This window comes from Synchiropus splendidus, chromosome 5, assembly GCF_027744825.2.
Source record: "Synchiropus splendidus isolate RoL2022-P1 chromosome 5, RoL_Sspl_1.0, whole genome shotgun sequence".
Taxonomy (NCBI): Eukaryota; Metazoa; Chordata; class Actinopteri; order Syngnathiformes; family Callionymidae; genus Synchiropus; species Synchiropus splendidus.
In genome coordinates, this window is record NC_071338.1 from 14546405 (window position 1) to 14560368 (window position 13964).

The window sequence follows — 13964 nt, forward strand, 5'->3', positions numbered from 1 at the left end:
AGGAAGCATGTGTTTGGTGAGGAAACTTTCTTTTTCTATGCTCTGTGTTCCAATTTGCCTGATCGTATTGGACCTGCACTCAACTCACTAGCCCTTATAACACATAAACATGAGTGTATTACTTAGAGCCACCTGAAATATTGGCCCTGGGACACCCTCTACCTCAGCTATTAAAGACAAGCCGAATTAAAAAGTTGTGGAGGAGCACTTAATGACTAAACCTGTGTTATGAAACCACTAAAAAGGCAAGAGAGAGTTTCCAACGTTGTCCACTTAATCTTCCCTCATCTCACTGTTCTCAAATGTAGGTCACAGGATGATTCATTGCAAAACCATTCTTGCACAAACAAAAGGACAATATAGTGAAGCTCTGTGTGTGTGTGTGTGTGTGTTTGTGGAGGCTGATGATGCCTTCATCCATCTCTCTCTGTCTCTCTCGGTCATTTTCATTCTGTTTGCAGCGGCGCTCCTCATCATTCGTCCACATGCCTGCGTGCACTGGCGCTATTGGCCTTGACAAGGAGGCTCCTGCCAGACAGAAAACAGGTTAGGGCCGCATCAGCCTCTGGATTGAGATGCATCTGAGGACGCTGTCTGCAGCAAACGTGCAACAAAACTGTAGAGTCATTTCCAGCCATTGAGGTCAAGTAATGAGAGTGATGCCACTTGTGTTGCAGTGTCAGATCATGACAGCTGAAAAATATGTGTCTATTACGCAGAAGGTTTTATGTCACAGTAACTACTTCATGGGGCAATTAATCCAGTCCCACAATGTGTGTAACGGATCTAGTCAATAGGACCTATTTGCACCGGGAAGCAGCTTTAATAGGAGCCAAGCTGTGATGTAACCTGAGATTGACGTCAGTGGCTCGCGACATAATTAGCCGGTGATCTGTTCACACCTGTTTGTATTAAACTAGACAGTGTTTTCAAGTGCTTCCAGCATTCCTTTACCTTCTTGCTATCAAGTTAGCCTGCTAAGTTCTGCGTGTGACACTTCTTTGCTACAATGAAATAAGGTTGCGTGGGAGGTTTTCATGGTCAATGATGTTTGCTGATGATGTAGTGATTTTTAGTGGGACGAAGGCGGAGGAAGGTAGAGACAAGGATGTATGAAGTTGAGTGCTGAATTTATATATTTTGGGGTGAATCCATTCTGAGAAATGGAAGGGGATCTAGGGAGGTGAAGATGAGTGTGCGAGCATGGTGGAACGTGTGGAGATGAGTGACATAGGTGAGTCGTGACTACAAGGCAACAGCTGCAGAGAAAGAAAAACATTAAATGGTAGTCGTGAGAGCAGCTATAAGGCACTGGCTCTGAACAATACAGGACGCAGAAGTCCACTTCCAATAGGTGAGAGGATGGGTTGCTTTGACTCAAAGACAAGAAGCTGAGATGTGGTCAGGTTCTACTTGGGAAAGACTCGGTTGGACAAGATCAGAAAGAGGGAGCTTTCATGTGGAGAGGATCGGTGATGATGCCAGGGAGGCCAGAGTGGACCACTGGAGAACTATGATACCAGGTGGGAGAACTCAAAGAAAGTCAATGAAGTTCACGGATGAGGAGGATGGAGAAGGCTGGCCTACAGTGGCAAACCTGGATGTGACACAACGAAAGAGGAGAAAGAAAATGTGTGATGTCTTTTCACATTTGAACAACGTTAAACTTCTCTGTTATTAATGCGAAGTGAAATGGAGAGTGTCAGCGGTAAAGTGGCGCGCAGAACAATGATTTACGACTTAAATGTAGTGTGACGTTGACTTTGGGTATTTAAGGCAATTTACAGGAGAATTTAAATTGTTTATAAACTTAATCAGTCACTGTGACGTGGCTGGCCGTATCTCTGACTTGCTGCTCATGATGCATCACAGGTAAGTTGCTCAGGGTACAAGAGAGGTTTGTGAAAAGGCTGTAATCTACGCTCCACAACGATGAATGCTGACGTCCAAATCTACAGCTAACAAACCCAAAAGAATCAATAGGCTTTTAGACATTCACTGAGTCCGTGGTGGTCGATGTGACTGTAACGCCTGGAGCTGACAGATGACTGCAGCTTTCTGTAAAATCCAAACACTAATGAGTTTTTTTTTCCCTTTCAGAACTTATAAAAACGACAATTTATCCGCCCCAAAAATGAAAAAGTACACAAAAAAATAAATGTCACTTTGTTGGCAGACAATATGTCTGCCACTGATGGCAATTTCATTTCATAGTTTCAGAACGTATTCACTGGAAATGGTTCCAGGGGCCAAAAATATGATAATGCTAATTACAAGAATATTCAAAATCCCATTTGGAATACAAATCATTTAGATTTTTCTAGCATTGTGCAACCTCACCAAGTGGCAGAAATGGCACATTCAGATTAAGAATGGGTGAAATGGGTGGAACAGGTGATGGCTTACTTCCTCTGGTGATCCTGTCCACCCCTTCCCAAGTCCTTACTCTGAGAAACTTTAGGTAGTGTATGGTGGGGTCGAAACGTAGTCAGGCACGATGATCTTTGATGTGAATTGTGGGCCACACGCTCACTAGTGCAGGAGGTTGTGGGTCAAAACAGGGAGGTGGTTTCAGTCATCTCACAGCAGCACAGTCAGAAAAATAACTAGTTTCGCTGTCAAGCAGAGCAAACATGCCAACATGACTTGCTCTCACTTGAGCTGTTTTATAGCCATTTTTGTAATGGCAGGGAGCGAGAATTTGATCTTGTATGTGTCTGTTCAACAGTATATTCTGATTCTTCCTCATGATGTGAGTTTTGTTGTACCTTAGCGTAATAAGAGACTACTGCTGCCAGCAAACATTTCATCCATTCATATGATAATTTTAATGACAACTGTGTATTTGTGAACATATCTAATGTCTGACAGAAGAACTTGGAAAAACAAAAGTTGAGTTTCATCATAAATGCAGCACGTATGTGTCTGTTCCCAGACCACAGACTGTGAGCAGGCCAGAATCAAACTGAGCGAAGTGTGCAGGTCCATTCATCACCCGCTGCTGCTGTTCACTAAGCAAACGATACTTTGGCAGCTGACAGATGTGGGTCACTTTATGGTCCACAACGATAAGCGTCACTGCCGAAACATACAAAGGAGCACAACAGCGGAAGCTGGAGTGTTCGCAAATGCACTCAGGACGTAGAAGTGAAAGCAATTGTCAGTTGAACAGCTTAATACAAATAACTTGACACAAATGAAACGCTACTTATTAAAGACAGTGTCAAGAATAATTATTAATAATGGTGTGAAGTATCCGTCAAAATAAGCTGATGTGCTGAACGGACTTTTTCCAGTGCCCGAGATGATGCATGAGATGGACAGGAAGCTGATGTTTTATTTTTCCAGTATTTAACAAGTCGTAGAGCTCTTTGAACGTGCTCCCAAAAACCATAAACAGAATGTTCTTTCAAAAATAAATACATGCACCATGTGGCTTCATGCTTGGTACTATGAGGTGTGGGGCAGTGCCCCAGCGCCCCTTGCTGATGGTACTGGTCATCTTTATTTGGAGATTTCACATCAAGCTCATGGCCAACCAGATTCCTCCATATTGTTCCTCATGTGCGCCTCGCTTCCTCAAACTCAGGAATGAGAATTCTTCACGCTCTCCACAGAAGCTGATCACCAGCAGGTTGGTACGGAACCCTCTGATGCTGAGACAACACAGCTCGGTTTGGCCTCCATTTAGTTTACACAGGAGTTATTCCATGAAAGTGAGTATTTCTTGAACTACAGGGTCAAACTGATGTCACTGCTTTTGTCTTTCAACTACGGCTGTCAACAGATTACGCTTTTTAATCTCAATTAATCACAATAAACCTTTAATTGAGTTAACTCACTTAATGACAAATTAATCACATAGATTTTGTATTTGTTCTAAATACACTATAACACAAAGGAAAATTCCATGAACACAAGAGTGGCTAATATATGTTATGCTTTTGGTATGTTTTTGAGAATTTTCTTGGCAGCATGTGTTGTGTTCTTGTGGTAAACAAATGTTTGCATGATGACACTCTTGTGTTGATAAAATCTCCTTCCTGTAAGTTACATTTACAACAAATGTGTGATTCATTTGCTATTAATCACGAGTTAACTCAGCTTCAGTGCGATTAATTTAGATTTAAAATTTTGGATTAACAAAACAAAACAAAACAAAACAAAACAAAACAAAACAAAACAAAACAAAACAAATATATACTATGACAAATATACATTTTTGCATGCAATACAACATGAAACATAGGAACAAAACTTCTTCTTTTGCCGCTTATCCGGAGTCAGGTCGCGGAGGCGGCATTCGGAGCAAGGAAGCCCAAACTTCCAGATCCACACAAACCTCCTCCAGCTCTTCCCAGGCTCCCACAAACCTCCTCCAGCTCTTCCGAGGCGTTCCCAGTCCAGACCGGAGACATAATCTCTCCAGCGAGTCCTGGGTCTTCCCCGGGGTCTGACATGCCCGGAACACCTCCCCAGGGAGGCGTCCAGGGGGCATCCGGATCAGATGCCTTAGCCACCTCAACTGATTCCTCGCGATGTGGAGGAGCAGTGGCTCCTCCCCGAGCTCCTCCTGGATGACCGAACTCCTCACCCTATCTGTAAGGGTTCGCCCAGCCACCCTGCGGAGGAAACTCATCTCAGCCTCTTGTATCCGCGATCTCATCCTTTCGGTCATTACCCAAAGCTCGTGACCATAGGTGAGGGTGGGAACGTAGGTCGATCGGTAAATCAAGAGCCAGGAACAAAACTGTCCAAGCAAAACTGAACTGAAATGCAAGCTTGGCACTGAGTAGTACTGACTAGTGTTAACGCATCAACCAGCATGGCAAGAAAGGAAATGTGGAGCTTCATCCATCCGAACCTCTTCTTTTTAGTGTCTGTTATTCTTTCTAAATTGGGAAATGAACGATAACCTTCTTCACCAAATGTGCTGAATTCAAATACAAAGGGGCTTATTAAATAATTTACTCATTTTAATAATTGAAATTTATGAAACCTGTGTTTAATCAGAAATAAGTGCATCAATGGTGAGGCACTAAGGCAAATTGGCTTAAGAACCGCCAGAAAATTCACCTCACATGAGATGAATCAGCATTATTTGAGGCACGACTACGGCTCTTGCCTCAGTTGTCCTGATAACTGATGGCCATGCTAAGTTTGTGGATAGATGTGAGGGAGTTGCCAACCTCAGCCTAAAGCCTGTCTCCTCTGCGTTCCAATGTTAGTTTCCCCATGTTCTGGATCTATTTTAGTCTAGTTCATTTACGTTGGGAACCCATCTGTGAAGATTTAAAACCAAAGACGGTCCATAAAGAAAGAAACAGAACGCACGTGCAGCAGCGAGAGCGGATGTCTCGGGCCTCATTATTTCAGTTATGCGAATCGCACACAGCGCAAGTGTGATTCAACAACACAGTTTTAATGATGAGTTGTCGTGCTCCAGGTGAAATAAAAGCGCAAAAGGAAGGGCTGCTGCACCGAGCGCATGCAGCACATTGAAAGCAGAATAAGTCCAGAACTCATTAGACGGTCCATGCATAAAACAGCAGCAGCAATAACTCTTCTGCAGCGCCAGTCAGGGGACTTGGACCAGCATCCAACCAGTCATTCTCTCCTGCGAAGGCAGCGAACAGAAGGCTCGCTCCACTACTTTTGCAGTCTCTGCCAGCTCGCTCCTGTTGGCATCCCGGCGCCATTCTTTAATCTCCACAGCTCTTGTTAATTCCTAGTCATCGCTGATCAAATAATCTATCAGCTGATGAACCTGGAAGACTGCCAAATTAAAATGGGGACATTTTGCATTTCTCTCCATCTACTTTGTGTTGAAATTTCATCATGGCCACTGAACAACAAGGCCTGACCGAGGCGGGATCAGTCAAGGGGCAGGTATGGGAAGTGGCTGGCAGATCAAAGGACAGGCCTTGGAACCATTGTTGTTTTGTTGTCAGCTATTTACATCGGCCAATTATTTAACACACTTGCCAGCACTGTCCTTGCCAGAACTATAGTAATTCTCTAAAAGGGCCTGTTAAGTCCCTTGTAAACTTCGGCGTTCCACACCTACCATGCGATTTATCGGGCCGCTCTCAGTGATGGAGTTTCTGCTGCACTTACAACACGTCAACGGTGCCATTGCAGCTTGGATCTCAGCACAAGTGGTTCTGAGGAGCAGTGCAGCCAACTGACAGTACAATGGTGCGTAATAGAGGTGTGTGGAAGAATGATACTGTTTTTATGAGGAAGAGCGAGATGATTAGGGATGTGACTGTGATGGATTGTTCATGACTGGGGTGGGAGAGCAAAAATACTATATTAAATACTATATAAAATGATATGGGTGGGGTATTTTAGATGGGTGATGCTAATATTTATCGGTAGAATTCAATAATAAATCGGTTAACTCCCAGCTATAATTGGAAAAGCATAGCTGACCAACCACATTCTGTGTTCTTCCTCAAATGTCCGGCTACGACAGTTGTGACAAGGTACCATTCAATGCGACTATATTAATATTCAGATTTCAAGGTGAGGCTATCATTCGTATGATAGAAGAGGTTCCACCCACCACCCACATTTTCTCTACATTTCTCCATTTTTTTCCTCACGACCACCACTTCCAGGAACTACACTCGGAAAAACTGACTCTGATGGACTTGGACTTGATGGTTCTGTCCCATGTGGTTTCAGATTCCGTGGCCCTAACCCTAAACCTTTCAAAGTTTAAAGTGACCGCTACTGCTCATAGAATGATACTCTTGTGATAGAGTTTATAAAAAGTATGAATGTGACAGTTTCAACTTTGAAATATATTGATATTATAAGTGAAGCATTGGGTTTAAAATGGGCAAGCAGCTCATACAGTCATTTATTTTGGATTGATCATCTATTTTGACTCTCTCTCTTTCCAAAATGAGTTGATCTAAACTCTCTGATTTACGCTTGTTAAACATTCACCCTCGCTTCTAAATCACCAACCAACCAGAGAGGCGGACCACAGGTGCCAGCCAACCACATGAAGCTACACATGTTGGGCTTGATATATAAATGAGCATGGTGCAAAGTTTCTCCCCAAAGAAAGCTGCTGATGTGTGGCAAAATAACTCCTCTTCCAACCGTCCGTGTTCCAATCTATTCAACATGGTGGTGCACTGAAGAGAGTTTTGTTCAGTAAGTGCTGTCAGTACATTTGCTGGTGGCGAGGAACAAATGAACCCGGCACCTGATAAAGAGTATCACAACATTCACACATGAAGAAAGTTTTCTACCCTGTAACTTCTTCATAGTTGCATTGAAAGGGCTGTTTGGAAAATTGCAGCCAAACAATATTATGAATAAGACATGGCACAAGACACAACATCTAATAACTCACAACAATTTATAAAGAGCAGTCTATATAACTATACTACAGTATATTTGGAGTTTGTAATCGACATGCATGGGGCTTATACTAGTGCACTTAAATTATAGTTATTTTTGGTCAAAGGTAATGGGCAATTTCTTACCTCCACTCTTTTTGACAGAGATAAAACAAGATGAAACATACAGTTCCATCAGCGGCACTTCACTGTAGCAGGTGAAATCTGTTGTCTCAAGCCATGAATCGGTTTCCCAACAAGACACTACATATGGCAGTTTTGACGCAGAGAAGGATCAGATGTGGAGCCAGGGACCAAAACACCTGCCTTCCCATATCAAGCAGATGTAAACTAGAGAAATGCCAAAAGGCACTTGTCTAGTCACGCCACTTCAGTCCGTGCTTCAGCCAAGAACAAGTCAAAGGGCTAATCTATTCTGTTCCCAGTATTATTACCAAGTCAGTATTTCTGACTCTGGCGAGTCAAATCCTTGTACCTGCGAACTTAACAATGTGAAGCCCATTACAGTGTATAATTGAGCTGTTCAAATGATAATTCGCTGGGTTTTATGTCGATGAAGCGTCTCTAATGATGGCAGGGAATCGGCGTCCCTCTTATTCTTCAGTGTTGAACGGACCGTGAACTTGCTCACCTGGTGGCAGGAGAGAATGTTGCCTCAAAGCAGCTTATGTTAATGATGCAATGCTATTGTAATTACAGTTATCTGGATCATTTCTTTACACTGAAGTTTTGTAGACTATTTCCCTTGTTCTTCACTGGACATTGCTCCACTTCCTCCACATGACTATTCAGTGGTTTAACATGAGTCGATTATTGGCCAGCAACACAAAACACTCAATGTTTTCAAAGTGTTGAGTGGCTCCATCTGTGGAGGTCAGAGGTCATGACTCTTATTTAGCCGAACATGTGGTGGAAGTATCTATAAGGGGCCATATTTTGAGCTCCAACATCATTAGATCTTAATTAGCAAAGTAGGCACGGGGGAAGCTCGTCACATCTGCCTGGTGGACACACACACACACCCCTCGCCCCCTTCACCTTCATGACGGAGGAGTGGCTCCTCCAGTGAAAACTGCTATCTTCCTCACGGAGAGCAGTACGGTCGGGAAAGTTTCTCCCTTTATCACCAGCACTCATCACAAGTCCTGGATTCCATCTACCAACTTCAATGAGCAGAATGCAACCTGATCATCGCATCCACCTTTAATGAAACTTTTTGCCTTGAAACTTGTTTTGTCACGTGGCGTGAGTGTTAAATTGTGAGCTTACTTCTGACTTCATTATTTACAGTGGGATTTCTCTTGTTTATTTGAGGTTGTTGCACATGTTGACCTTTGAAATTCACTTTTTTTACCTTTGTTTTTTCGGAATCTGAAAGCGTCCTTTGGTAAGGTAAAGCACTTTCATTCATTTTGACATTTTCAGGAACAGGATTAATTAAACAATCCGAAAATCAAAAGTAGTAATGACCTTTATTTCACGGAACAATTCAGTAACAGTGAACAAATGATTTTCAAATGCATCTACACCTAGACCAACAACACTGGTACTGATCGAGGGAAACGGCACATGAGCACTGATGAGTTTGGGGAGCTGAAACTGTTCACCCTCTAGGAAAAAAGAAATGTAGTTTGTCAGAAAACAACACAGTACGTGAAGGAAAAAAAGGGGACAGACCGGATGTGACAGTTCAATAACACAATGTCAGGCAAGCATGTGACCCGCGGCGGTTCTCTTATTAATTTCTTCCCCATTTTCCCTGGGAGGTTGTCTGGCAAATCAGAGTTGAATGGTTATTAATTCGCATGGTCTGATTGTGTCTTTCGAAAAGACGCATTTGACTGCAAAATGAACAGCCCCTTGTGCAGAGGAGACTGAGGGTATTGCTAGCATAAGAGAATGACTGAGTCAGAAGGAAACAAAGCTGATACTGTAAATTTCACAAATAAACAAGCTGTTGGTACACAGCTGACTGGAGTCAGAAGGTTTCACTCTGACATGACAAAATCGTGTTTCGCTCAATATGATGGCGTGAGATCTGTTTCATCCTTCCACTCACCTTGACAGCTCAGGTGTCCCTTGGATACATTGCAGGTTCCTGGATGGAGGCTGAATTCACACCTGAACCACGCCTCTGTTCTTTTTTCCAAGAAAGCTTTTGGCCTGTCCGTGCAAATGAACAACGGGCAGGAGGAGGTCACCAATGACTCTTGAACATTTTCGACTTGCTGCATGAATACAGCAGGGGATGATAATGGACATTTTTCCATGGAGTGTAAACAGCAATGCATGAATGGCTCTTGGATTTCTCCAATGGTGCCAACACTGTCTGAGTGCCTTGGACGGCCTCGCTGCTGCCCTGCTCTGTGTATTCCAGGCTGTTTGCTCCACTGAACTCTTGCACTGATCTGATGTCATGGCGTTAGAAACGGCACCCAGGTCTATCTTGGCCTCTAACCATTGGAGTGTCTGCTCCTGTTGATCAGAGTACTATCTACAGGCTCATCGCTGGCATCGTACGACCCAGCCTTCCTTTTGCCCGTGTTTTTCTCATCTCCCTGTCCTGATCCACATTTGGCATGGCTGGGTGGTCATTCTGCCAGAGGACTATTGGAATAGATTGTGTGCAGTGCTTCAGTATGTCCTCCCGTCTCTTCTCTGGATGTTTCTGTAGAGCAGAGGACCAAACCCGAGTCGAGGTGATTGCTTCTCTGTGATGACACGAATTTTGCTTGGCTGCCGCTCTGTTTATATCCTGGACGGCCTGCTGTCTGTGTGCTGGTGTGACTAAAATGCATCACCTACTACTTGAATATGGGCCTGAGAAATTCAAACCGGGTTTCCCTTTCACAGCACTGTGGGTTTTCCTGGACTTCCACACTGTTTGATGGGTATCTCTTCCCACCATGCTCCAGTGCCTCCAGATCCAGCGAAGGGAAAAGAACACATCCGACCGAACTGACAGGTTCTTGTCTTCCTACTGTCTAAACTATTTGTGAAACATCAACTCCTGTGTGGCAGTTCTTTAAATACCAACCACACTGTTGTGGCTAAAGCGGTGTTTATAGATGCAGTTATTCATGAAGCAGCGGCAGGTTCTGGAGGAGGCGCTGCGATGGCTTCTGAGATAATTTTCCATTTGCTCCAGCTTTTGCTTTCTCAGGCTCGACCGTAACGTTTTCATTTATGTGCAGAAGGAGAAGAAATGAATGTATTTTTCTGCTTCATCAGGACGATTCAAACTGAGCGTGAGTTACATAACTGCTGCTAAATTTATCAATGCTCATTTTATGCAAAGCCAGGGCTTCCAGACGCAGAGTGTGTGAGGCTGAGAATGAAAGAGAGACTTTTGATTCTGTGAGCCATTTCGGTTGCGCCTCATAGGTGACTCTATAAAGTTACGCTCCTCTGGGGTGGAAGACGCGGATCTTACGTCTACGAACCATCTGCACTAGGATGAAACTTTAGTTACTGCTGACAGTGTAAGCTAGCAACACCGTCTGTATATGGAGTCTTCACATGCTCACTTTGTGAATGAAGCAGAATAGTCGTATTGGTGTATTTTGACTGTTCTATACAACACTGAGGTGAGCATGTCAAAATTATGGATATGCTTATGAAGACTTGAAGGGAGCAGATAAATTAGTTTCCTGTTCCTGTGTTTAGTTAATCTCCACCTGTTGAGACTCCACTCCACTCCTCTCCCCCTGTCAGTCATTTCATCCGGTCCACATACCCCCAGAAAATCTCGCTGTACGGCTGAGTTCAAACCCTGATCCAGACCCTTGACTCTCCTCTATTCTTGTCTGGATTCTTGTACCTTGGATTCTGTGGCAGGTTGTGCATTTTATATCCGGCCCTGACGTAGTACTCCGTCCAACCTGAGTCCCACTTGCTCATTACATCACTTTTATCCAGTCTGGTCGGCAGCACTTAATTTCACTTCTATTTGAATAAAAAAAAAAAAGAGGTTGTATTCATTGAGTCTGAAACTACTGTAAGATCATAGACACTGTCAAGACTAAAAAATAAAAGATTATTAACAGTTTGTCCACCAAAGCTGCTCTTTCATCTTAAACCAGCTTGTCAAATAAACTGTGGATTATTGTAATTCCATGTGCTGTAAGACATCAAATGAGAAGAGGCAACAGCAAAACAACATCTGAACATGTTGGCAGAGCTGTGACTGAAGACGCTCGTGACTTCAGTTGCAGTGCACCACCTCGACTTAAATAAGTCGCAGGTGATTTTATTGAGCTTCCTGCGAAAGGGCCATCTTGATAATGGCAGGGCAAATACATCACATACATGCAACCAAATCTACTTAGTCTTCTCCCTCAGCCCCGGTGCTCTGATGTTTCAATGTCGCTCGACAGTGGATGTCGCTCATTCATGCTCTCTCAGGTGCTTGTCGACTCACAGGACATGTCAAGAGCAGCGTGAGGCCTTCTGGCTGGCCTCGCTGTTGTAACCTCCAGTGCTGCTTGGCCGCTTCTTACATTGCTTTGGAGCCTTCTTTGTTGATTCTGAAGATCTCAGGTAGATTTTCTTGGTAAGTGGTAAGTGATGTGTAAATGGTCTCCAGAGGTCTCAACTGGGGGGTTCTACTTTTGAGTCGGGGAGTCATTTTCATTGGGCAAGAAACGTATTGGTTTTTATTTTGAATGGAATGGAGCGCATTCTACTCAAACTTTTACATGCTGAAAGATAACAGTCCAGTTTTGAAGGGAATATATATATATATATATATATATATATATATATATATATATATATATATATATATATATATATATATATATGACCTTATATATTATTATGTTATTTGGTTTGGTTTGTTTTGGTTTGGTTGGGACTGTTTGACCAAACGTGGCGGCCCAACAATGGCGACATCAGCCCATGCCATATATATGTAGAACCAGTTCAGAAAGTAGTTTTTACTGCTGATTCTTCTTAAATAATTACTTTTAATGCAAGAACATATTATATATATTATGAACTTGTGCCCATGTGTCTACTTAAAGTCAATGTGAGACGATAGAGAAAGATGTTTTCTCGTTTGCGTTTTGGCTCATAACAACATCCTCAATATCACCCTTTATGTTCAAAAATAGTCTCTGCTGTCTTCTTCTGAAGGGGAATTTCCAGCAGGCGGAAAGACTACATTCGATATTTTTATTTTGTGTTTGAAGGAGATGCCTTTACTGTTAAGATCAAGGCTGACCTAGATTTCGTCCTTGCCTATCTTATCTCTGTAATACCGACAGCAACAGGTGGTGGAAACATGCTCCGTGAGGACTGTGATCTTGCTGATAGTCTGCTGCAGAGAAGTATTATTTATTCAGCAAACCTGATCCAATGCCGCAGAATTGTTTACCGGAACCTTGCAGAAAATGGAAATAAAAATCCCTGTTGTCTTTAGATCTATCTAAAACAATAATCGCCATGGCTCTTGCTGTCTGCAGAAACTCATAACACTGTGTTTGATGTTGACACATCAAGAGTTTTACAATGATATGTGATTAGGTTACATTGCAAATGGTCAAATGTGTGTTTAACTGCCGAGCTTTGCTTTCTTTTTATGTCAGAGAATTTGAAAATTTCAGTTCAAAGTTATTACTTAAAAAACAAAAATAAAAGAAGTAATGTTTGCCTCTGTTTCTTTTTCATCTCAGTTGGAATTGAATAATTAATATGTGTGTAAAAATGTACTTTAATCTTTGTTGTCTTCCTCTGTTTATTATTGGAATGTGCAGGGAGAATAAGTTTAATCCATCTGTCGAGCTAACAGTGCGATGACCCCTTCACCGACGCCTGTCATAAGTTGCAAATACTTCCAGGATGAATAGTTACCATATAAAAAAAGGCTAATATGGTCCAGCTATTTTACTCTTCCTGCTTTGACTTGCTAAACATATAAAAATGTGATGACTAAATCTCACATTTATTTTGGAAGAATTTTGTGACTAGAGTTTTTTGTGTACTTGATAGAGCCATGTAAAAAAAAAAAAAGCAAACTCCTACGATTGTTGTGATTGTCTGGTCCATCAATCCAAATCCTCTCATTGGTCCAAACAAACCGAAAAGTTTGCGCGGTAAAAGAGGGACCGAGCATGTTTCCTGGGGCTGGTACAGGCTCTGCGATGGCATTGTGTTCCCCTGTCATTGTGCTAAACCACACAACAAGGCGTACTTAAGATCGATCCAGCCTTCCCTGCACCCAGCAGCTGCCCCATAATAACATGTTGTCATAACATAACAAGCTTTAGTTTTCACTCTTCCTCATCTTTCCTCTCACACACAGTAAATCGGAGAAAGCCCTAAGTTGCCTGAATACACTCTAAATATTGAAAGGACTGAATTAAATCGAATTATTCTCATCTGAGCGTCACACTGAAGAACCTCTCATCTTCTCCACAATGAACTTGTTATTATTATTAATAATAATAATTGCTGTATTGACATTTTCACACAAAATGTCCTGTTCAGAGTGCAACTGCCTTTGCATCGTCTAATATCTTTGAGAATCACAAAACGTCTGTCAAACATGAACCTAAAACCAAACCTAAGCTTTCGTATTTAGTA

The 13964-nt window shown here is 42.5% G+C and overlaps 1 protein-coding gene across 1 annotated transcript in view; it reads right to left on the reverse strand.

Moving 5' to 3' along the window:
- Positions 1-447: 447 nt before the first annotated feature.
- kcna4 (potassium voltage-gated channel, shaker-related subfamily, member 4) overlaps positions 448-13964 on the reverse strand; it is a 73298-nt gene continuing 59781 nt past the window's right edge. Inside the window, exon 4 of the mRNA XM_053864595.1 lies at positions 448-528. The gene's annotated coding sequence lies outside the window, so the exon portion shown is untranslated. The remainder of the gene's footprint in view (positions 529-13964) is intronic.